The sequence below is a fragment of the Armigeres subalbatus genome, chromosome 2 (genome assembly GCF_024139115.2).
Source record: "Armigeres subalbatus isolate Guangzhou_Male chromosome 2, GZ_Asu_2, whole genome shotgun sequence".
In the NCBI taxonomy this organism is placed as follows: Eukaryota; Metazoa; Arthropoda; class Insecta; order Diptera; family Culicidae; genus Armigeres; species Armigeres subalbatus.
The window spans coordinates 345169567-345193909 of NC_085140.1; the positions used below are offsets into that span (position 1 = coordinate 345169567).

At 41.9% G+C, this 24343-nt stretch overlaps 1 protein-coding gene across 5 annotated transcripts in view; it reads left to right on the forward strand.

Annotated features, from left to right (window-relative positions):
• The window catches only part of LOC134212885 (trafficking kinesin-binding protein milt), a 341223-nt gene that overhangs the window by 174740 nt on the left and 142140 nt on the right, over positions 1–24343 (forward strand). The window contains exon 1 of one of the 5 annotated variants that reach the window (XM_062691158.1): positions 11020–11691. The exons of the other annotated variants lie outside the window; for them this stretch is intronic. The gene's annotated coding sequence lies outside the window, so the exon portion shown is untranslated. Of the gene's footprint in view, positions 1–11019; positions 11692–24343 lie in introns of those variants that run through there. 5 annotated transcript variants of the gene reach the window in all.

Genomic DNA, 24343 nt, shown 5'->3' on the forward strand with positions numbered 1-24343 from the left:
ACGAATCGTATGTTTTGATTGCCCAAAATGTGCTCAAATCTATTTTAGAAATAAAATAATTATGGTTCAATCACAGTTAATTGCTATTTTTTCGGGTATTGGACTACCCGAATTTACTATGTTCTGGAAACTCAGATGTGAATATTTACATAATGTAGAAGATTTTGATTTGAAATATGTATTGGAGGTAACCATAGACTGGTGCTTTGAAGGAGGTCCTTCGTTAAAATCACCAATTTAGCGTACTGAGGGTCGTGGATTCGAGTCCCATCGAAAGAAAAGTGGTTACCTCCAAAACATGTTTCGCATCAAAATACTCCACATAACGTACCTATTCACATTTGAGTTTTCAGCACAAAATAATCATGAAATAAGTCTTCGAGTCAAGCTGTGTTCAAATTAGTTGTATTATTTTATTTATTTTTTTAGAAAAGCAATACCAATAACTCTGATGAGGTTATATACTGCTTTACTTGCTAAGTTTGTTCTCTTAGCTCTCTAAGTTAAAACAACGATTTAATTTTATTCACTTTATAAGAGAGAATAATGCCTATGCTCACATAATTTTGCGATAATTTGAAAATCCTCATCAATTTCTCAGGAACATATTCTTTGAAATAGTCTGAATAAGATCAAACCGAGAGCTGAATATTTAAAACATTTCGGCTTTAATTTTCTAGAAAAAGGAAAAAATATCAAATTTGAAACAAAAAGTTGCAATCCAACTAGGGGGAATGACGGCTTTGGCAGGGGGTTTTTTATGACTGATTATGCTCAAATTTGGACTAAACATTCTTTGTGTATCAAAGAATATTGTGGCTGAATTTCATAAAATTTGGTCGACAAAAACCCCCCTGACAATAATAGCACAAAACCTGCCAAAATCGTCTTTTCCCCTATCATGATTTCAAATTTCACTGCTTTCTGTAAACATTTTGATTTAAGAAGATAGAATTACACTTGACTAGCATGCCATGTCCATTGGCTCTGTCAGAAGCTTACGAAAGCTTTGCAATCAAGAAAAAAAGTTTACGAAATTTTGGTGTACCTGTTGATTGGTGCATTTTGCATAACACGATGTTGGTAATGTAAATATTTATTTCAAAGATTCGATACAAATGATCAGTTGCTTCGATACAAAACTGACCTCCTGTTTGGTCAGAAAATAAAACACCTAGGTAAAGTTCAAAAACTGTTACCTTATCCTTTTCAAGTAAAATAAAAACCGGGAAAATTTGACTAAATTTATCGGGAAAAGCGGGAAAAAACCGGGAAATTGATAATCGAATTTCAGTGGCCACCCTGCAATTGGTGCGTGATCGGATGTGTTTCAGGTAGGATTTAGAACATTCGTAAAATCCGAGTTTTTAGTTCTGATTTTAATGTTCGGTGAATAAGTGTGCGGTTGAACGTGCTTTGTTTATAATGCGAAAATTTGTAAAATCCAGGTTACTTTGTCCTCCTTTGGACGGTTCGTAAGTAAATTGATGAATATATTTTAATATTTTTTCAGCATATACTGTTTTGACAAACGCTCTATATTGTCGAATAGAGCTCCCTATTATTCACCTTACCCACTAACACAAATTTTCCTTCCCGAGACATCTATGAAGGAAGTATGGGTTCCTTGCATCTTCACTAGTAGATGTTGAACTTACATTCCTTCCCTTTCTTCCGTGATTGTAAGGACGTGGCCAGGTATACAATTGCTACTGTATAGGAAAAGGTACTAATCCCAAGTACCAATTTGCGACAATATACAGTAGATTGCTCAATTGAGCATTGTATAGCCACCCACGATTTGTACAATCACATATGCTATGCTATGCTAAATCGATCCGTGTTTGATAATTTGATGGCTCACTTGAAATCTTTTCCGTGATACTCGCCCTTTATACCCAAACCTTTTACAGGTATTTTTGTTTATATTTATTCATATCTTAGCACCTCTTCTCTCTAACTCACTTTCCTACATGGGTGCACTTGTTAAAAGATTTTTTTTCTTTCCGTATAATAAATCGCTTATCGTGATCAGTTTACCCTCGAGGACGATTACTCCGTTATTTGTTTTGAAAGGTTTTTGTGACGCTGTTGCGATCAATCGCCGATTGAATGGTCGAATGGGGTCTAGCCACAATTCTTGCACTCTCGTAAGTCAACTTGCACTAATTATGTAGACCTAGGATGAGTTTTCTTTCATTGGGACTAATCTCTTTACCTTTCAAACCCATGGTGCCTCTATTTTCCGCGCCAAGATCAATCATAACAATAACATTGTTAAATTTGTCATTGAGTATAGAAAAAATGTTGCTAGACACCACTACAGTGTGGTACTGTCACTACAAGCGAAAAAAAACTGCTATACTCGTGTTTCATGCGACTACTTTTTAAATAGACGAATACTTTTTGAGCGAGCGAAATTGAGGGAATTTAGATGTTTTCTACATGACAACAAAAGTAATTGAAATTTCTATTTGTTTTTGAATAATAATCATGTACTGATAAGTTTTCTATCAAATTTAGAAGAAAGCTTTATGGTACCGCTTCTATCAAGCCTAATTTTTATGTTTTACTAAAAAATATGCAGCTAGACGAATACTTTTTGGAGCCACTGTATGTCAATAAATATCAACTCAACGGCTCAGTAAAATTTGATTCTAGCTTGAATAGAATCGAAAAACATTCGAAAATGACCAAAAATTCAAAAAATCGGTATATTTTATCTTATAACCGCTGAATCTCAGAACCGGAAGCAGTTAGAAAAAAAATACCGTATAACTTTTGCAATGGAAATTTTACGTACTTTCATAAAATCAAGTCGATTAAAACGAAAAAAAAAAACATTTCGACCATTTAAAAAAAAACAACTTATTTTAAAAAAATCAGTGGCGTTTCCCTAACCTCAATCTACCTGTGCACTGAGTTTAAATTTAAGGAATTGGTGGGCGGAAATGCCTAGAATAACTAGATTTTGATTAGTTTAAACGACTCTGATAATTTTATTTTCCATTTGGGCTGTCAAAATATAAAAATTTTCACTTTTTGGGTCAGTGCACACTGCACAGGTAAAAAGTGAGGTTACGCGACGCCACTGTAAAAGATTATAACTTTTTTGTCCATCATTTCTCCATTATGACCCATTGTGCAAAAAAATACATATATTATCTGCTACAACATATCAAAAAAAGGGGTGTCCCGTAGCGTAGTTGGCTACACGTTCGCCTTATAAGCGAATGGTCATGGGCTCGATTCCCAGCCCCTCCACCAAACCTTAGTCAGTCGCCAGACAGAAGCGTAGTCCGCACGGTGGCGTTTTGGGGAAGGGGTCGTTCAAAAATTATGTCACAGGTTTTAGGGGGGAGGGGGTCTAAGATTTTGTGACAGCACATGTACTAGGTATACATAAAAGCGTGACAGAGGGGGGAGGGGAGGAGTCTAGAAATCCCAAAAATTAGTGGACGTCATATTTGAATCGCCCCGAACCGCCTCACCGATGCGGCTGCCTGATGACGACTGACAAAACTGTTCTTCTCGGAGGCACTCCTCCATTCATTTCATTTATTTAGTCAACATCTAAACAGATAACACTGAATCAACAATTTGACGCCACAATGCACGGTTCGATGCCGCATCTCTCCATCCTCGGATACGCTCCACGCTCGCCAAGTCGTTCTGCACCTGGTCTGCCCATCTCGCTCGCTGCGCTCCACGCCGTCTCGTACCTGCCGGATCGGAAGCGAACACCATCTTTGCAGGGTTGCTGTCCGGCATTCTTGCAACATGTCCTGCCCATCGTACCCTTCCGGCTTTAGCTACCTTCTGGATACTGGGTTCGCCGTAGAGTTGGGCGAGCTCATGGTTCATTCTTCGCCGCCACACACCGTCTTCTTGCACACCGCCAAAGATAGTCCTAAGCACCCGTCTCTCGAATACTCCGAGTGCTTGCAAGTCCTCCTCGAGCATTGTCCATGTTTCATGTCCGTAGAGGACAACCGGTCTTATTAACGTCTTGTACATGACACATTTGGTGCGGTGGCGAATCTTTTTCGACCGCAGTTTCTTCTGAAGCCCGTAGTAGGCCCGACTTCCACAGATGATGCGCCTTCGTATTTCACGACTAACGTTGTTGTCAGCCGTTGTTAGTGCAAGGATCCGAGGTAGACGAATTCCTCGACCACCTCGAAGGTATCCCCGTCTATCGTAACACTGCTTCCCAGGCGGGCCCTGTCGCGCTCGGTTCCGCCCACAAGCATGTACTTTGTCTTTGACGCATTCACCACCAGTCCAACTTTTGTTGCTTCACGTTTCAGGCGGGTGTACAGTTCTGCCACCTTTGCAAATGTTCGGCCGACAATGTCCATGTCATCCGCGAAGCAAATAAATTGACTGGATCTGTTGAAAATCGTACCCCGGCTGTTACACCCGGCTCTCCGCATAACACCTTCTAGCGCAATGTTGAACAACAGGCACGAAAGTCCATCACCTTGTCTTAGTCCCCGGCGCGATTCGAACGAACTGGAGTGTTCGCCCGAAATCTTCACACAGTTTTGCACACCATCCACCGTTGCTTTGATCAGTCTGGTAAGCTTCCCAGGCACGAAGCCTTTGCGGGATGCGTTGAGCTTCTGGTAGAACTTGCGTGTTTCTTGAGAACGGCACAGCTGTTCCATCTCCTCGCACTCCACTTCTTCCAGGCGGCGTTTCTTCTCCTGAAAAAGGCGGGTCTGCTGTCTCCGCTTCCGTCTATAACGTTCACGTTCTGCCGGGTACCTTGCTGCAGCGCGACCGCCCGCGCTGCGTCCTTCTCCTCCAGAATCTGTCTGCACTCTTCGTCGAACCAATCGTTCCGTCGACTTCGACCCATATACCCGACGTTGTTCTCCGCTGCGTCGTTAATGGCTGCTTTGACTGTATTCCAGCAGTCCTCAAGAGGTTCCCCATAGAGCTCACCCTCTTCCGGCAACGCTGCCTCGAGATGCTGCGCGTATGCAGTGGCGACATCAGGTTGCTTCAGTCGCTCTAGGTCGTACCGCGGCGGTCGTCGGTACCGAACATTGTTGATGACGGATAGTTTTGGGCGCAGTTTGACCATCACCAGATAGTGGTCAGAGTCGATGTTAGCGCCACGATATGTCCTGACGTCGATAATGTCGGAGAAGTGCCGTCCATCAATTAGAACGTGGTTGATTTGTGATTCTGTCTGCAGTGGTGATCTCCAGGTGTACCGATACGGGAGGCTGTGTTGGAAGTAGGTGCTACGAATGGCCATATTCTTGGAGGCGGCGAAATCAATTAGTCGTAGGCCGTTTTCGTTCGTCAGCCGGTGAGCGCTGAACTTTCCAATAGTCGGTCTAAACTCCTCCTCTTGGCCAACCTGAGCGTTCAAATCTCCTATGATGATTTTGACGTCGTGGCTTGGGCAGCTGTCGTACTCACGTTCCAGCTGCGCGTAGAATGCGTCCTTATCATCATCAGTGCTTCCGGAGTGTGGGCTATGGACGTTGATTATGCTGAAGTTGAAGAACCGGCCTTTGATCCTCAACCTGCACATTCTTTCATTGATCGGCCACCACCCGATCACGCGCCTTTGCATATCGCCCATCACTATGAAAGCTGTTCCCAGCTCGTGTGTGTTGCCGCAGCTCTGGTAGATGGTATGATTACCTCTAAACGTTCGCACCATTGATCCCTTCCAACAAACCTCCTGCAGCGCTACGATGCCGAATCCACGATCCTTGAGCACATCGGCGAGTATGCGTGTGCTCCCGATGAAGTTGAGAGATTTGCAGTTCCACGAACCGAGTTTCCAATCGCTAGTCCCTTTTCGTCGCAGTGGTCTTCGCCGATGGTTCCGGTCCGTACTCTCTTGTTGATTGTTCGTTGCTTATGATTTTTAAAAGCTGGCTTCCAGGGCCTGACACCAAACCCCCTAAATTTCCAGAGGACCATTCCTCCTTATTTCCGGTGGACCATGGTGCACAGTTTCACTTAGAGTCCCTCGCTGGCACTCGAACGATGATCAGCCGCCCCTAACATGGAGAACAGACGCTGTTGAGAGCCGATCCTGACATGGAGAACAGACGCTCAATAAGATTTTCACCTCCGAGAGGAGCAAAGCCCCCCCCCCACTTCCTGTCAGCATACGACCATAGTTCCCACCGGGGTTGGTTACCCGATCTTCCCTAAGGTTGCTCGTATCCCGGCCAGCACCGCGGGGAGGTAGGGATAGGAGTTGCTGGGTAAGAGGCTAAGGACCGCGAGATGGGGTCTATTTTATTCCTTCAGGTACGCGAAGTACCAATGGTACGCTTTACCCAGCATTTGCCGTGCCAAGGCACTCCTCCAACGTACTTCGAATTATGGCAACCTAACAAAGCAACGATCACTAGATTCACCACATGGACAAATGAAAACAATGATACGGAGTGGCAACGACAACGATGACGAATTATGGACATCTAAAAATAGATTCTGTGTGGATTCTGTAGAGCAGAGTACCACAGTAGATCACGGCACAGTAGTGGTTAAGAACACAGAGTGCCTACCAAATAAATATACGGTAAAAAAAACATCAAAAAATAAAAAAAAAATATTGTAAAATTGAGAAGATTGATTCTTAAGTTTTATTTTAAATAATTGAACAATTTTTTTCACAGTGCATATTTTTCTCACATAGCTAAAACATTGTCGAAGACACCAAAACGATCGGATAAGCCGTTTTCAAGTTATATTTTTTTGAAACTGTTCAAGGTGGTTTTGCTTAGGCCCTTGTCAAAAGTTAGGCTATAGTCAAAATTGCAAACCAATGATGCAAATTATGTTTTTTAATCACAAAGAATTGATATGCAAAATTTCTGGAAAATCAAAACATACAAAATTGAAAAATAGGTTCTGTGTGGATTCTGTAGAGCAGAGTACCACAGTAGATCACGGCACAGTAGCGGTTAAGAACACAGAGTGCCTACACAGAAAAAAAATCCATGGTAACGGTTACTATTTTGTAGACTACGCCATGTTTTTAAAACAACCACAAATTTTCAGTTAAATTAACCACGCATTCGGACAAATTCACCACTGATTCAGTTCATGCAACAACATTCCACCAGGACCACAGTTGACTTTTACTGCGCGCATGGTAAAATCAAACGGGTTTGTTGTCTGCTGAAAATCGTCGGTGCGTATTCTTAAATTAACCCTCGGAATGGTAGTTTCGACCGCAACATTTTTTTTGCGTGTACCAAATAATATACGGTAAAAAACAAAAACATCAAAAAATAAAAAAAATATTGAAAATTTGAGAAGATTGATTCTTAAGTTTTATTTTAAATAATTGAACAATTTTTTTCACAGTGCATATTTTTCTCACATAGCTAAAACATTGTCGAAGACACCAAAACGATCGGATAAGCCGTTTTCAAGTTATATTTTTTTGAAACTGTTCAAGGTGGTTTTGCTTAGGCCCTTGTCAAAAGTTAGGCTGTAGTCAAAATTGCAAACCAATGATGCAGATTATGTTTTTTAATCACAAAGAATTGATATGCAAAATTTCTGGAAAATCAAAACATACAAAATTGAAATTTCGAAAAAAGCATCATTTCCCAGAGAATTGCTTATTTTAATTTGCTTAATTGATCGCCTTATTACAAAGTCTTGCACGCTAACAAGCATTTTCAACGAACAAGTCAAGCTCTATCTGGAATAAGGGCAAATGTTGCAAGAAAAGATTCTCTTCGTCGACTTCCCCTCTTTTAAATAAAAGTGACAAGCAGCAGAGTTCTTTGTGGTTTATCCCCTTAGAACGATAGAAAACAATGCAAAGTTGCATTCCGAGGTGATAAAATGCAAAGAAATCCTCTGCTTGTCACTTTACACATCAAGAGAATTCTCTCTTGCGACAATCGCCCTTTTACCAGATAGAGCTCTGCTTTTCAATGATCGTCATCAAATATTTTTGGTTCAGACCTTAGATGTTGAGACAAAGTAGGGTAAATCACTACTTGGGCCTATGGACCCGATTCCCGGCTCACTGCACAGAAAACTAAGGATTTATACTTTTTGGAAGCCGTAGGTTTATGATTGACAATTTTAAAAAAGTATCCCATTTATTCCGCACAATACTCAATATTTTTCAATCATTTATTTCACTCCTAATTGGTCCAAATATATAAAAATGTAGATTCCGAACATTCATTCTCCGTTGCTACACCACTGAGCCGGAGTGAATCTTTCCACTTTTACAAAACTGTATTTTCATATAAACACTTACCTGAAAATCGTCACAGTTCTCGATACAATCATTTCTTGAAGCTGTTTAGGGAGCATCCATAAACTACGTAACACTTAGAGGGGGGAGGGGGAGTTGACCAAAGTGTGACAATCCATACAAAAATTTCAAATGATTCATACAAAAAGTGTGACATAGGGGGGAGGGGGGTTAAAAATGGCCAATGTTTGCGTTACGTAATTAATGGATCTTCCCTTATCACCACACAATAATTCTAAACTCACGCACTTATATCTTTTCTATTTGTTCGTTTCACTAGAACTAATATAAATATATTAGAATACATTTGAAAATGTATCCTCAAACCGAACAAAAATTCACCTCGGCATAAGAACTTCTAGCCGCACCGTGCTGCCAATAGACCAGGAGTTTTTTTTAGTATGAAAAAAAAATCCTTCATCGTTCATATAGGAAAACTATCTAATACGTTGACGCTATCATGTTATTTATAATTCTCTCGATTTCAAATAGTGAAAAAAAGCATTTGCAAGTAATTTGGATCAGTGAATATATTTTTTCAACCAAATAAAAATTATTATAAATAATACCATCTGGCATCATGTCGGCGTTGAACGTGCATATTTTTGTTTACGTCGCATTTTCTACCGTCCGAGAGAGAATGAGAGTAAGATGTTAAGAGATTGAGCGAAATTTTGCTTAGGCCAAGAACTGGTTTGGAAGTGAGGCGGAAATGCAATCGCTATGATTGAAATGAGTGCTGCACATCGTTAATTTAAATCAAATAAAAGCTTTTTCAACCGATATTTACCATGAAAAGCTATTTTTAAGCAGAAGTGAACCACATTGCAGTATTGCACGGCCCACGAAATTCAGGAAAAGTTGCTTCCTGTCATAAATATCAATCAAATAATGTCGTCGTATGCATGTTAGGCCGGGAATGGGGTAAGAAACCCTAATCATTGGTGACTTGCTAGAATGTAATTCAACAATAACATCATGCTGCAACGGCGAGCGTATCTGCAGCAGCAGGAGTTCGGCTGATAATCACAATGCCACGAATCGAATCGCACAGAAATGGAACAAAAATTTTGTTTGTCAATTTTTTGAATGAATCTTCTTGATATGAAATTTTCTACAATTTTTATTTGATACCGCTTCATATTTTATACCGGACATGAAAGTGAAGCTGCAACTTCCCGACAAATTCAGTTCAAAAAAATATCTGAATGTAGATTTCATAGGCCTTTTATCAACGAAAAATGTTGATTTTTGGGAATCTCGAAGGACGAAATTTGTTGAAACACATAGAAGATCTGTTCCGATTATAAAACAATGTTCCACAAAGTTTTCGGGGATAGGTATGGCCAGGGCCGGATTTAGGAGGGGGCGTGGCCCCGGCTCCCCGCAAATCTTATGTACTAAAACCAACCTTTTTTGTACATTTTGGGGTCCCCTCAAGTTGTCGGCCCCGTTCATCCCACTCAGAGTTACGGTTTTTTAGGGGCAAAATCATGCTGAAAACACTAAATCGATTTGAAGCACACCTAATTTTCAACCAGCTGAGCTGAAATTTTTACCAGAAGAGTCTATCTTACTTAGCATAAGAATTGTGAATACCAGTTGACCGGTCGATTTTAGGAAACTTTTTGAAATTTGAACAGATCTGTTCACCCATTTTTGCTATAACTTCGTACTATTGTCAGCCCGAATGGTAACATTGATATACCTAATTATATATTTCTTTTTCTTTCCAGGTAAGTCTCAATGTTCATCGTAGAACGACAAAAGTGCATCACAATTCAATTAGTTCGTAAGTATTTGTTATTACTTAACGGTATCAATTGATAATGGGTAATCCACTGAGTACGAGGTTTACCAGAGTTGAAGTTGATTTTCAAGAGAGATTCGACTAACATTCAATACCCGAGCAGAGGTTGATATGACATCAATAACTTTTTTTGATGTTGTGCGATTTTGACTACTTCAGTTGATATCTTTTTGGTAGTTTTAACGGTTGATATCACTTTTCCTGCTGTCGTTGAGATATTGCTGTTGGTTTTCAATAAACAAATATGGTATTAATAATCAGGAAGCCAAATCGAACAATCTAGAAATCTGCAGGATCAAAATATGGAATCAATCATAAATTTAAGAACAAACTATAATTTCAATTTAACGTTAACATCAAAATATGTTGTCTATTTGCTCTCATTATGATGTCAGATTTTGCTCGGGTTCGAGTACTTATGAAGATCGACTGGAATTGTTGTTGAAATTAAACTTATTACCCATCTTTCGCGTCCCCTCTGCCCATGAATAGTATCAACTGCGGTCTTATCTTTATCTCCTTTATTTACTTCTTGAATGTTTCCGCTTCAATCTTATCAATCCTCAAGCATTCGTTCGAAAACGCTTTACCATCCGGTGTGATGCCGGTTGCATAACTTTTCGACGGTAGTGGTGTTTGGTCGAATCGACATATTCCGATTTAGCTAGTCTCCGCCAGGGGGATTTTTCCATCGAGTCGATTACTCGGTTCCGTTTATAGATACTTTTACCTGAACGAAATCGTATACGGTTCTGCGCTAAATGTAACTGCGCAGCTGCAACCAGCATGGCGAATGTCGACCATTTTTTTAAGGAATACGGCACTTTGACAGCCGCAACCGCCATGACAGCTGCGGTTGACGTTTCTCTCGAACGAACGTTCATCTGTATGGTGAAGTTGTCCTTGTATTGGTGGGTAGAGGCCTATGCGGGTCGTATAGTTTTGCAAATAATAAGAGAATGATTACGCGTTCGGACGACGTCGGTCGAGTTTTTATATATTCGATTTCGATATGATTGTAATAAAATGTGTTTTAATAGAGTGTAGTTTTTTTAGACTAATTTCATTCTAGTTCATTAAATGGATAGAAAGTGTTGCGCGTATCGGTTCGAAGATCGTTGGTGGCGTATCATCTAACCCAGAAATTCAAGTGCAAAAGTCCATGTCGATGAGTTGAGGGGGGTGATTGAGCGGATCAGTGAAAGAAGAGCCAACATAAGAAGCAAATAATAGAAGATTAATAATTGAGCAGTGGCAAAGCAAATTCAATGTCACGATAGTGTGTGCGACTGTGAAACAAAGTTCAATTCGCAGTTCTCCAATATAGAGGTGTATGTGTGCTGTGGAAGTACATAAAGGCAGTGCTGAATAGTGTTGAGCGCAACAAGAATCTGCGGTAGATTTCGTGAGTCATTGCGGAATTCTGTCGGATTGCATCTGATTCTAACGGAGCAAAAAGATTTGCATAGGAAACTGGTTTGCTGGCAACTTGACATTCAACTCTCAAAAGTTATGCTGGAGGTTGAACCATCCCTGCTACACCTTCCTGGCACCTGACCTGAAGCCTCGCGTACACCTGTCTCTGTGTGTATTTGTTTATAGTTTCTGTTGTGAAAAGGTATTTCCTATGTTTCTAAATCTTCTACGTATTGTTTAAGTTTTATTATTGCTTGTTATTTTGTTGTTATTCTCTAATCCTTAAAAACTTTTTACGATTATGGATTAATGCCTTCTTGCAAAATCCGGAAATCGAAGGTTGCGATGACTAACGGAGCATTGTGTAACTATCTCGTATTTTAACCTAACTGTTCCAACAACTCTGAGCGCGAGCTGTTAGCGACTAGGGGGTGCACGAGAGCGAAAAATCGTTGAAATATTTCTGTGTTAAGATGGTTCCAATAACCGATGCGAATAAATATAGAAAAACCCCATATAGAAGACTGGCTGTTTCAAGGTTATCTCGGTGGCGCGCAAGTCATCATAGTAGGCTCCGCTCTGCAATGGCCACAATTCGATGTCCGTCCGATCCAAAGTGGTGTCGATTCGGCTAGAATTCGCTGGCTGGTGTTGTTCGTAGCGATTATAATAACGAAGCTATATGTTGCTTCTGCCGTTGCAACTCCGGTTGGAGGAGGTCGGTTCGTTGATGAAAAAACGAAGATAAATCCACCTATTGGTGGTACACTTTCCTCTAGTACTTTTATCCATTGTTTCTGTAAAGTTACATCGATTTTTCAAACCTTGAGTGTTTTACGAAGTCAGTTCGTCTTGATGATTAACAAAACTTATTTAAACCTAACATTTTTGTCTCTTTATGTCTGTACACCGGTCTTGCTTGGTGGTAGAAGCCCAAAACCGGTCAAAATTACGTTTTGCCACTGCAACCGCGAAAAGAGCAAGAAGATCTTCTAGATGGCTCATTGGTGCTCTTTCTGATGTACAGACGATCTTGCAGCATAAACTTTTTTGTCTAATCTTGAATTGAAAGATTAGACTGACCTTTGACCAGACTTAAATCCTTCCTTCTTCCGTCGGACCAGCTATCTTCCGATTTTTGTCGTTTCCTGCTCACTGCTGAATCAGGACATCGTTGAATGATTGGTCCATCTGTGGAACGCAATCCGATTTTCCGTAAAGGTGCAGATGATTTTGGGTAGATTAGCTTTTACTTCGATGTCATCTCTGAAACCACTGTGCCTGTGTAACCTGTTCCAGACAAAATTTCTTTAATTCCAACCCTAATGTAGATCACAAATATTAGGTCTACATTTCCAGAATGTTTATAATCATTTTGGTTCACATTTCAGCCTAATGGAATTTTATTTTTGGATTTCATAATATTTTCGGTTGAAGCTACTGCCTTTCAACAGAAAAGTTTCAAAAAATTATCATTATAATTGTTCAAAACCAACAGCTTGCGAAGAAAACAATAACAACAAGCGACGGCGACAGCAGTGGTGATGATTGCTGGCTAATATAGCGGTGACGATGACAGCAGCAAAATCGAAAAATTTTCCTTGGATGCGCGCATGATAGTTATGTCGATATGCTTCGGTAAGGCCCGGGTCCATGTGCGAACGGCGATGATATACCTACATCGTGCTCCTAACTTTTAAATTGCTATATAATGCAATGTTACCATGCCGGCCCGAACAGTGAGAGGTATCGAGCGCGAAATTGTGGCATAATGTCTCGTTCTCATAATTTCCGTTTATTGGTGGAAATCAATCGGAAATTATTGACCGTGGACGGGGTGAGCTACGACGACGCAGCGGAGATGTAATGGAGGTATTGACTTCGTTGGTATGAAAAGATCATGCTTGACATGCTCTTTGCTTTCCTCAGATATTGGTTATGCATTACATGTTTTACAACTAAAGATGTTGCAGCTGAGAAATTCGACTACTCTATATGATCTATGTCTACTAAAGACAGCATGATAAACAAAAAAATGAGCCATTCTTGATTTCATCCTACTATTCGGCTCCTTCACCTACACACTGATAGTGGTTTCCACCTAACTAATATGTGGGCTTGTTATCCAATCACCTCCACCCCATCAAACATATAATACATAGCTACTGAACTCATACTTGTGATAGTGAGGAATATCACAGCGAGCAAACTTTTTGAACTTGACTGCCGCGTTAACCATCGGGGTGGCGGCACGATTTAGACAAATTTATTATAACTAAGTCATATGCACACGCAAGTGACCAGAATTGCAGCGTTCTGTTTGTATACTTTCACGTTGCAAGTAACTCGTTTCCAGCGAGTGCTTCCTATCAGGCCAAGGAGATTGTTGAAAACATTTATTTGTTCGCCCATCAGCTTTACGTGAGGCACGTGGTTTCATGAATTTCTCAAATACCCTAAGCAAAGCTGCGATGATGCTAATCGTTTGCCATGTGACTTTTCTCTCTCGCATGTGAATGTCACGGGACATGAAATTTCGTCATATTTCCACCGAGAGCAATCAACTACCACAGAACTTCTACGTAAAATAAGTGTGAATCAATCCAGCCAGTGCAAATATGTGTGTAATTCAAGACATAAATTGGAGCCGGCTGAGTGAATTCGCATTTCAACCTAGTTTTATTAACAACGCCAATGCAACCGAACCGTGCCACCCGTAGTTTCAAGCCTTTTAAGTCTCTCTCTGTACGGTTTTACTTTTACCTGCGAGTCGAAATAAAACTCATGGTGGAGGAGGATCACTTTTCAAATTCGAACACACTGTGCATCGAGCGGATTTACCTTCGGTTTCGGCTTTCAAGTTGGTCCCTTTAAATGGCTCAACTCGAGCGCTAAATCGCCCAAGCCCGTATAGATTACAGCTCCCATTTTCGCCTACCGTAGTCGTCAATTATGACGCTTCAGTTCTCTGGGGGCTTACCCCGGTCACCGACGACAACCTGATACCAAACAAATGTATCCAAACAGATATATAGTGGTGCTAAATATCAGGTTCGCGTGTTCAATAGCAGTACATTGTGCGACGGGTGTGATATGGTTATAGTTTTCGCTGTTCCTTGTCACGAAACCAACCTGTCTTTGGGTTCTTTGTCAAGTTGTATAGTTTGTATGATTTGAACGAATCTCAAGGTCTTCTCCTCGTCAGCTTTGCTTTGTACGGATCAGCTTACAGATAAACGGATACATTTATCATCAGTTATCTACGTCATTTTGCGTATTATTTATATCGAAGACGGTTGTAAAGGATCGAGGTACATATTTTTGTCATTTTGGAAACGGTCCAGTAACTAATTGCAGTGCACTGCTCACTTGAATTACAACTTTCATTGCGACAAGTTAATGAAGGACGGTCGGCTGAACTTTCTACTTTACACTTTTCTGCTTGAGTTATGCGGTCACATCACTTTTAAGAGATGAATACAGATTCAACGGTGACTGCCAACTAACTAATATTCTTTCCTGTAATCTTCGTGGAGATTCAGACGAAATTCGAATCCCAGCAAATATGCATATAACGGCAGTACAGGTAATGAAAACAAACTGATTAATCAAAATAGAATCTTATAAACAAGCTGGTCAGTTGAGAAGTTGAAGTTGAGAAGCACGAATATTGGCACATTTTTGTTTAGTTTGGTTTGTCGTTTAAATTTTAATGTTCAGAAGCCTCCATTTTAGAGACATGAAGGCTTTTTCAAAAAGTTCAATAGCTTCGTTGCAAAAGGCTTAAAAGCCTCCTTATAAGCAGCTAGTAAGCTTCTCTTCGAGAAGTTCTGAAGCCTCCTTCTCAAGATGCTCAGAAGCCTCCTTTCAAGAAGCTCAGTAGTCACCTTTCAAAAGGCTCGGAAGCCTCCTTCCAAGAAGCTCACCAGCCTTTTTTCAAGAGACTTCGTGGAGACTCAGCAGCCTTTTTTTCGAGAGGCTTGGTAGCCTCCTTCCAAGAGGCTCACCAGCCTTTTTTCAAGAGACTTCGTGGAGACTCAGCAGCCTTTTTTTCGAGAGGCTTGGTAGCCTCCTTTCAAGAGGCTTGGTAGCCTCCTTTCAAGAGGCTTGGTAGCCTCCTTTCAAGAGGCTTGGTAGCCTCCTTTCAAGAGGCTTGGTAGCCTCCTTTCAAGAGGCTTGGTAGCCTCTTTTCAAAAGGTTTAGACGCCTCCTTTCAGGAGGCTTGGAAGCCTCCTTTCAAGAGGCTTGGTAGCCTCCTTTCAAGAGGCTTGGTAGCCTCCTTTCAAGAGGCTTGGTAGCCTCCTTTCAAGAGGCTTGGTAGCCTCCTTTCAAGAGGCTTGGTAGCCTCCTTTCAATAGGCTTGGTAGCCTCCTTTCAAGAGGCTTGGTAGCCTCCTTTCAAGAGGCTTGGTAGCCTCCTTTCAAGAGGCTTGGTAGCCTCCTTTCAAGAGGCTTGGTAGCCTCCTTTCAAGAGGCTTAGTAGCCTCCTTTCAAGAGGCTTAGTAGCCTCCTTTCAAGAGGCTTAGTAGCCTCCTTTCAAGAGGCTTAGTAGCCTCCTTTCAAGAGGCTTTGTAGCCTCCTTTCAAGAGGATTGGTAGCCTATTTTCAAGAGGATTGGTAGCCTCCTTTCAAGAGGATTGGTAGCCTCCTTTCAAGAGGCTTGGTAGTCTCCTTTCAAGAGGCTTGGTAGCCTCCTTTCAAGAGGCTTGGTAGCCTCCTTCCAAGAGGCTTGGTAGCCTCCTTCCAAGAGGCTTGGTAGCCTCCTTCCAAGAGGCTTGGTAGCCTCCTTCCAAGAGGCTTGGTAGCCTCCTTCCAAGAGGCTTGGTAGCCTCCTTTCAAGAGGCTTGGTAGCCTCCTTTCAAGAGGCTTGGTAGCCTCCTTTCAAGAGGCTTGGTAGCCTCCTTTCAAGAGGCTTGGTAGCCTCCTTTCAAGAGACTTAGTAGCCTCCTTTCAAGAGGCTTAGTAGCCTCCTTTCAAGAGGCTTAGTAGCCTCCTTTCAAGAGGATTGGTAGCCTATTTTCAAGAGGATTGGTAGCCTCCTTTCAAGAGGCTTGGTTGTCTCCTTTCAAGAGGCTTGGTAGCCTCCTTTCAAGAGGCTTGGTAGCCTCCTTTCAAGAGGCTTGGTAGCCTCCTTTCAAGATGCTTGGAAGCCTCCTTCCAAGAGGCTTGCAGCCTCCTTCCAAGAGGCTTGGTAGCCTCCTTTCAAGAGGCTTGGTAGCCTCCTTTCAAGAGGCTTGGTAGCCTCCTTTCAAGAGGCTTGGTAGCCTCCTTTCAAGAGGCTTGGTAGCCTCCTTTCAAGAGGCTTGCAGCCTCCTTTCAAGAGGCTTGCAGCCTCCTTTCAAGAGGCTTGGTAGCCTCCTTTCAAGAGGCTTGGTAGCCTCCTTTCAAGAGGCTTGGTAGCCTCCTTTCAAGAGGCTTGCAGCCTCCTTTCAAGAGGCTTGCAGCCTCCTTTCAAGAGGCTTGGTAGCCTCCTTTCAAGAGGCTTGCAGCCTCCTTTCAAGAGGCTTGGTAGCCTCCTTTCAAGAGGCTTGGTAGCCTCCTTTCAAGAGGCTTGCAGCCTCCTTTCAAGAGGCTTGGTAGCCTCCTTTCAAGAGGCTTGGTAGCCTCCTTTCAAGAGGCTTGGTAGCCTCCTTTCAAGAGGCTTGCAGCCTCCTTTCAAGAGGCTTGGTAGCCTCCTTTCAAGAGGCTTGGTAGCCTCCTTTCAAGAGGCTTGCAGCCTCCTTTCAAGAGGCTTGGTAGCCTCCTTTCAAGAGGCTTGTAGCCTCCTTTCAAGAGGCTTGGTAGCCTCCTTTCAAGAGGCTTGGTAGCCTCCTTTCAAGAGGCTTGATAGCCTCCTTTCAAGAGGCTTGATAGCCTCCTTTCAAGAGGCTTGGTAGCCTCCTTTCAAGAGGCTTGGTAGCCTCCTTTCAAGAGGCTTGGTAGCCTCCTTTCAAGAGGCTTGGTAGCCTCCTTTCAAGAGGCTTGGTAGCCTCCTTTCAAGAGGCTTGGTAGCCTCCTTTCAAGAGGCTTGGTAGCCTCCTTTCAAGAGGCTTGGTAGCCTCCTTTCAAGAGGCTTGGTAGCCTCCTTTCAAGAGGCTTGATAGCCTCCTTTCAAGAGGCTTGGTAGCCTCCTTTCAAGAGGCTTGTTGCCTCCTTTCAAGTGGCTTGGCCGCCTCCTTTCAAGAGGCTTGGTAGCCTCCTTTCAAGAGGCTTGGTAGCCTCCTTTCAAGAGGCTTGGTAGCCTCCTTTCAAGAGGCTTGGTAGCCTCCTTTCAAGAGGCTTGGTAGCCTCCTTTCAAGAGGCTTGGTAGCCTCCTTTCAAGAGGCTTGGTAGCCTCCTTTCAAGAGGCTTGGTAGCCTCCTTTCAAGAGGTTTGGTAGCCTCCTTTCAAGAGGCTTGGTAGCCTCCTTTCAAGAGGCTTGGTAGCCTCCTTTCAAGAAACTTGGTAGCCTCCTTTCAAGAGGCTTAAAAGGCCTCAGCCTTTCAAGACTCAGCCTCCTTTCAAGAGACTTGGAAGCCACGTATCAAGAAGCTCGGCCTCCTTTCAAGAGGTTTGGTAGCCTCCTTTCAAGAGGCTTGGTAGCCTCCTTTCAAGAGGCTTGGTAGCCTCCTTTCAAGAAACTTGGTAGCCTCCTTTCAAGAGGCGTGGTGGCCTCCTTTTAAGAGGCTTGGAAGCCTTCTTTCAAGAGGCTCTTTCAAGAGGCTCCGCGCAACCTTGGTTGTGTCCATGACGCTCAGAATTGCATCGATGCTAGATCGTCGCTTTTGAAGGCCGAACTGGTTAGTTGATAAGCCACCAGCACCCTCGGTGTACATTTCTAGCCTTTTTAGGATTATTTTTCCTGCAACTTAGCAGTTGTGTCGAGTAAGCAGATTGGTTTGTTAGCGGAAAGGTTCCCCGGGGGTTTCCCAGGCTTCGGCCAGTTTTTATCTCTTCCAACAGTCTGGGATGTTACCTTCGTCCGCAAGGCGTAGTATATATGTAACCCCTATCGTAAACAAACCGTCCACTATCCTGTCCAATACCTTCGGGGACTTCTCAAAAGGTGTCCTAGACATCACTACCTTGTATGCAACCCCCAAGAGATATCGTTCGCCATCCTGCACAGTTCATCGAAGCAGGTCAGCTTGCTCCGTTTGATTTCATAACGTTAGTTCGTTTCGTTAGCACACGTTGCTGATGGCGTCTTTCAAGATCTTCCGTCTCTTCAGTCTGTCCTCTTCTGTTCGGGCACATCGCAGCCTTCTTTTAGCTTTCTTACAAGTTCTACGAAGGTTTGCAGTTGGGTCTTTCGACCTCCTGACCGCAGTGACATTCAATGTACTCAATGTTATAAGTCCTATCCGGCGGACTGCTCACTGTCATAGGCGATCTTTTAAATCAATTGTAATCCAAGTTTACTCGAGGCATTCCCAAGCGTAGTTATCTTTTACATTGGCCTTCAATCTGTCTCGAATCGCGGCAAGAACTGCAGCTCCTGTGGACTGTTACGAGCGCTACGATCGCAGCGATAGACCTCATGCGGGAATAAAACCATGTGCACTGAAACAGCCAGGCCGTAGTCCAGGACATTAGAGTTGATTTGACCGACGACGTTTTGTTAAGGTCTTCTTAATGATACTAAGACGACTCCGGTTTGACGTTTGCTAGTGTCTGGGCAAAGCTGGAACCCGGAAAAAAATCAGAGTGAGGGTAAATCGTTAATGCATTGTACTTGCCTACAGGGAGGTTTCGGAAGATCCCCTCACCCAACCAAGCAACAGGCAGGCGGCGTGGGCTCGACTGGCTGGCAGATGTGCACCCCAGTAGATGATTATGGATTACCTCTTTTCGATGATCGAATTCTCGCTTGCTCTTTTTCTCCATGTAACGATTTAAGTCCTATTTGCTTTCAAAATCACCCAGCCGAGACGGTTATCAGTTCCTAATTGGAGATAAGTGAGACCCGAAAAGCCCGCGTCGGATTGTGCGCGTGTATTGTCCCATAGGAAAACCGATTTCAAAGGTGGAAAAATTGATAACTTTCTTCAAGAACAACTCATAGAAGGGATCAAGGGATCATTCAAAGAAAACGCATTGGAGGTCAATCACGCCAGCTCCTTAGACTGCTACATTTCCTCTGTAATTTTCGATCCGTCCGTTAAGCAGAAGGTTCATTCATATAATACCCGAACTCCTTCATGCGGCGGTTTTTTCCATTATAATCACGACTCTATCTCCTGACCACTTATTCATATTCATCGACAGACAGTCCAAGTTTCCTGATAGCTGTTCCGCCAATAAAACCGATTGAGCACTCAGCGTATCTTCTAAACGATATACGGAAGGCTTTGAATGCTTTATAAAAACGGTCATTTACAATCATTCTTCTCATTGCTCGTTCCAGAACAAACAAACTTTTTGGCTAAGGTGGGCGCTGTAGAAGTTGATAATTACGATTGGAAAATCATTCTGATTAGCTCGTTAGAAAAGCTTGATTAGTGGGCCACAGAAATGGACAAATGGGTAGATAGCTGTATTTGTTTCGCCTACAAGTGTCGAAGCCTTCATGTTTTGAAATTAAATATGGTACAAGGCTACATACGAATAATACTCAAGGGACCGTACACTAACTACGTAAGAACTTTTAGGGGGAAGTCATTTTCTTGCGCTCCATAAAAATGAAAAAAAAAATGTATGGAAAATCGTTCATAGGGGTTGTTGACAAACCCAAAAAAATCCCTTACGAATAAGTGTACGGCTTTAGAGACCACACACATCCTTCTAGTGTGAAGTTATCAAAAGGCTGTCTCTGTGTTTGCAACGCTCATTATCAGAATATTGACCATGTCGTGTGGTCGTGCGAGGAATATGGTGACCCCGATCTCCGGGTTAGAAGAAAACAATCAAAGCCATGTCCATTGTTTATCAACTGTTGAAACTTGATGATGTTAGACTGTAATAATTGCGAATGCCTTCCTCTGGACATGACATGGACATCAATGTCTGCCGTTAATCCCTTTTGTTTATCTTCCTGCCAATGTTATCTCCCAAGAAAATGTTTGTCCCGATCATTACAGATATGACACATCGACAAGAATGTCAACTATGCTAACATCAGCATTGTCATTATTGTATTACCTAATCTAGAATAAACCGCAAGTTTTTCGGGTTAGTAATTTGGGCTATAGAATAGAAGAAAAACTACTCAGTGGGCCAATCTGATTCAAGCAGAGAGCCACTAACTACTGCTATTTGCCCTGTGGGATCTTTTCATTTGGGAAAGCGTAGCACGTAGTATGTTTGAAAATAATGTGAAAAATTAGAAGAAAAAAAATCAGATGTACTGGCCTTTCAATTAACGGCAGTGTAAGAATTTTTTTAAATTTTTCATTTACTTAAATTTTTGGATACCGAATTACCTCCTAAACGTACGTCGAGCATATCTTGGTATAAAGTTGAAATTGCCATCCCGTCTCTGGCTTACTATCTTCTACCATGAACACTCAGCTTTAACCGCGAACCGGTCTCCAAATCACCAGTCAGCAACCAGCCGGATGCTTTTATTTGACAGTTCGTTTATTTATGATTGCCGATTGTTTTTTCCCAACCAAACAGTTGGGTCCCAAATGCAGTTTCCGACTGCTGCATACCGCGAGCCACGAAATGCAATGCATCGTCTTTTTCCCATACCAATCAAAACGTACCAATTATTCTGTTTGTCAGATCAGGCTTCTGTGGTGAGCCACTGCGCTGCCACGGACTTGGAAGAAGAAAGTGATCGAGTACCTACCTGCTTGCGCCGCGAGAAAGGAACAACTGAAACCACTATAAGTTACGAATTTTGACACGATGAGCTACCGGTTCGCTGGTAGTCAGGCAATTTGGCGCACAATGCGGAGGGACTATGGCTAAGTGGCAGTTAGTCTTCAAAAGGTTGACGTAATGAAATTTTGGGTTAGCCAACATATAAATTTCATCCAGATTTGATCGCAATCCGGTGGGTTAACATCCGAGATGGCGAGAGATAGTATTATCCAATACCGTTGATACTGTAGCATGGCAGCAAGTCTGGGCTGTAGAAGCATGCCTTAAAAAATTCGTAATTACCAACCATTTAACAAGCGGGTAACATCGAGAATAAGTACCCGTTTATACAGAATGTGCAATTGCGCAATGCTATGACAGAATGGTTCTTGAATTATAGATGTACGTATATATGTTGAGCGGTACCGCTTCTTTGCTGCATATATTATATGCATACATTGAGAGGTTAAGTGGGTTCAAGATGAAGGGCAACCTTAGGAAATTACCGTTTTTGTTTGAAGGTTTCAAGGAGCTCTGTAGTCACGTCATTTAATGATGATGGTAATATAACTGTTTAGTTAGTGACTGATCTTCTACTAATGCTGTTGACTGTCGACTTTACTAACAAAGGAGGCATTCGATTTAAGTTTCCATCAAATACTTCTTGACCTTTTATTTTAAGCTTTGAGATATTTAGCATCGTTCTCATTCGGTATCGCGTTTTTGCGAATGCTACAGAAGTAAAGTAGAATTTTTAAGTCGATTGAGATATAAAATGCTTAAAACGTAAAACGTCATTCATAATTCCATAGTCGCCCTCAATTAACTACTAAGCATAGGTACTTCAAAATATTTGCAGTAAATTGTATTAGAACAAGTTGTTATCTGCTTCCGTTTACAAAACATGCTGAACTTATCCAAACCTCATCAGTAACCAACCCTTTTACTACCTCATCATACTTCACCGTCGATCACCACAACTAACGCTCTGTTACCGGCGATATCGTAGTCCTGCCCGCCGTCGACGATACCGCCAATTTCTTATTGATTTTCAATTACCGGCACTTTAGCCTACTTTCCACCGAGAGGCCTACCCCATTTGATGAGTTAGCAGCCCCTTTCGGCCAATCAACATGCAAATCACCTTCACCACCTTGAAGCTGTAGGTATTTTCGATTTTTTTTCTTTTTTTTTGCATAAGGCTGTCATGCAACGCGACTAAGAAATAAGAGAAGCTTTTGCTGCAATTGGATTTGGTGTTGCAATGAGAAGATCGACGACGGGGGTGCGGAATACCTACTCTTAGGCTTCATCGCTCTACCACCGCACCGAACAGCACCGATGTAAACAATAACACGCAAATTCCAATTGGAGCGACCGATGATGATTGGACACTGCTCGGATGGTCTTTTCTCGAATTGACCTTTGACTATGTGGATGCCTTCACGATTTGAAAAGTCAAGTTGCAGTAAATCTAATTCGTGCGTATCTGAAATATGCGTTCGTGACGTGTACGTCAATTCAATCTTGAGTAGCACGTAGCAGATTTGTTCGCATTTACCCACTGAAATCGAACACGATCTTTCCACTTGTTAGTCAAGCAAATTATATACAGAAGTGCTCGTCATCTGCTGAACTGTGTTTCGCGAACACAGCAATTGTAACGAGACTACATTGGTGGTTTACCCATTCATTCTTCAATTAAGAGCCTTCGGGTATGTCTTCCATTAAGTAATGGCAGTGGGCCTAATTGTCGTCGATCGAAGCACAAGAAGCTTTCAAGTGGGATGATCTGTCATCATACACCTGTCAGTAGACATGATGCGCAAAATGGTTACATGTTTGCCAAATTTTGCGATTTGCAGTTATTACGCGTCAATCAAAACATGCGAGTAGAGATTGTGATCGTTAGTTATAAGTGCGTACGTTTGGCCTTACTCAAGGAAAGTTAAGGACTATTTTTAGCAGAGGAGAACGGTTGAATCATTAAATGCTCTGTTATGATCAATGGTCAATGGTTCAATGGGACAAAACAAATTTGAGCAATTGAACATAATTTTCGACTATGTTGATGTATAGCAAAAATTCAATTTAGTGATACTTATCAATTTAAGACTGCTTATTCAGAGAGTTCTCGCGGACCCTTTCATTTCTGAGGGTCATCAATGTCTTTGCATAGAGGATTGCTGTCAGATTGATTGACGAAAAAATGCCGTTCTGCATTTTCCCTATATGACAAATTATAAAACTTTGTTTTAGTACGATATGGATTCGGCAAAAACAATCAATTGTCAAGTTAAAATTTTCCCCTTCAGTTTTGTCCATAACTACAGTTTCATCAAACTTTGCAAGGGCTAACAATCGTTTTGCCAAGTTGACATACAATTTATCAATAATAATCTCGACACTTATGGCTCTCTAGTTATCCTTGCGAGCAAAGGCGTAGGATTGCCAATCCGGAGATGGCGAGTTCGATTCTCGGTCCGGTCTAGGATGTTTCGGGTGGGAAACATTCTCGACTCCCTGGGCATAGTGTATTCTTTGTACTTGCCACACAATATACATACTCATGTAATGGCGGGCATAAAGAAAAGCTATCAATTATTTACTGAGGAAATGCTTATAGAATACTTAGTTGAATAGCAGGCCAAGTTCCAGTTCCCAAGCAGCACAACTCAGGCAAAAGTAGTTGCAGCAACTTGATTGTGACTAAATCTGGTCACATATGTGTTGCAGTAACCTAGGTGGAACTTGTGTGCTGCTAGGGTTGCAATAAAGAATCATGTAAGTAAAAAGAAGAAAAAGAAGAAGAACCACATAATATGGTCCAATTGATGAATAAAACACGTTTAATATTTCATACATTTAAACATATTTTCGTTGGTCAACATTACCAACATCATTGAGCAGCTTCTCTATATTGTGGCCAGGTCTTGATGCCCTAAAACGAGATCTATTTTATTTTACGAGCTTAGACGCATAAAGGTAAAACATTAAAAAGGCCATTGGCCTACACTCCCCCTACATTTCCTCTTCTCCGCATTGCGGTCTAAAATCTACACGTGGTGTAGTATTAATTGCCGAAAAGTA